This window comes from Triticum aestivum, chromosome 2B, assembly GCF_018294505.1.
Source record: "Triticum aestivum cultivar Chinese Spring chromosome 2B, IWGSC CS RefSeq v2.1, whole genome shotgun sequence".
Classification (NCBI taxonomy): Eukaryota; Viridiplantae; Streptophyta; class Magnoliopsida; order Poales; family Poaceae; genus Triticum; species Triticum aestivum.
In genome coordinates, this window is record NC_057798.1 from 218,282,643 (window position 1) to 218,284,518 (window position 1,876).

A 1,876-nucleotide genomic window follows, 5' to 3' on the forward strand; every position below is an offset into this window, starting at 1 on the left:
GTGATACATCTGGATCGTTCTCTTGTTCTTCATTGATCTCCGGCCAGGATTCAAACCGAGCTGCTCACACCTCGTCTCGTAATGAGCCATGCATAATGGGCCGGTCTGATCGTTCCGTCACCTGTTTGGCTTGCTCTGCTATTGGCCACCGGACTGCGAACTGCCCTGGGCTGCTCCGTTGCTCTTTCTGTAACCATCTTGGCCATAGGGCCCATAAGCCCACTCAATGCCGCAGGCTTCCTAAACTAGGTTGGGTACAAATGCGACTACACGGAACTAAATCGGCTAAGATCCTGTCCCAGCATATCTCGGCATCTTCTAAGATGGATAATTCTGAGGTTGTTGGTGTGCCCCGTGCTTTTCGGATCCACAGGCGTGTATGGTCTGGGTTAAAAAACAGAAAATCCCTTTGGACGTGGCTCCTTCCCATTGCCTGTCGATACGCCTCCCTTTTCCACGGGCAGTCAATTCCACCGGCCAGAATCACCAATCGACCGCAGTAACACCTCCCTCGAGCACACCACCTCTGCCATCGCCTAAAACCACCGCCTGGGCTGCGCCGCCGCTCACCTTCGCCCCAGCCGGCTGCTCTTCGACGCCTCTGATGGCCAACTTCCCGGTGCGCCCGTTCGCCTTTGCTCCTGAGGGTTCGACCTTTGACAGAGGCCCAGCTCACCGCGTGCAGCGCCATGTCATGGTGGTGGATGACCCCCCGCTCAACCATGATAGGTACGCCATTGTTTCTGTTCACCCTCCTGTCCCCGATCATCAGAAGGAGTTCTGGCTCGCAGAAGTTTGCCGCATCATCACCATTGATCTTGAGTATGACCTGCTGGATGATTTTGTTTGCCCGCTTGGTATTGGGTGCATGGTGTTTGCGGATATGGAGAGTAGAGATGCTGCGATTAGGGAAGGACCCCATGCTCTCACCGATGACTCACACTTTTCATTAGTTCCGCACGACGAGAGCATCAATATGCGCATGCCTGCGTTTGAGTACGAAGTCTGGATTATGTTTCTTGCTTTTCCCATGGATTATCAGACTGAACACTATATTCACAAGGCAGTCTCCAATTTTGGTAAACTTTTGGTTTGGCCGCGTCCGGGACAGAACAAGGCTCGTGTTCTTGTCAAATGCCATATCAAAGATGTTGCAGAAGTTCCTCACAGTTTATTGGTGACTCGAGTTGGTTTGTTGCCTGGTCTTGGACACTCTTGGTCTGTTCCTGTTTATGTGCTGAATGGAAGAAACACTATCCCTGGCTTGTTGGGCACGGAGGAAGCTCCTCCCCTCCTAAATGCCTCTCCGCATCCTTATGAATTGCCATTCTACACTCTCATGCAGCAAGCCCGAATCGATGAGATGGCTGCGCAAGACGCTCTGAATGCAGCTGCCTGGAATGCTCCAAAGCCAGAGCTGGAGGAGCTGCAGGAGAATGGATGGCGATCCTGGCCAGTCATCTCCCCTCCCTACTCTGGTTTCAGTCTTAGAACTTTCTTTCAGTATGAGGGGCCATCTCTAATGGATGGAGTTGATCCTGAACACAATATCCAAGATAATCTGTCTGATGTGTGGTCGTCTGAAGCTGAGATTGAGGCAGTTGAAGCTCTCGCTGACCGTTTTGTCCTTGGCAACCCTACTACATGATTGGCCTTTGTCAGAGCTGGAGGTGATACTGTTAATCTACTGATTTCGATGGATATGGAGTTCTTGACTTGGCTGGGTGGTATGCTTAAACACATATACACACGAACCCTTACAGATGCACACAGGGGCAGTGTGATGCTCCCGCTCAATCCTTTTAGGGTAATCCAGAATCACTTCAATTCCATTGATGTTGCCTATGTGCTGAATGTCACCCCAGAGCCTGATGTC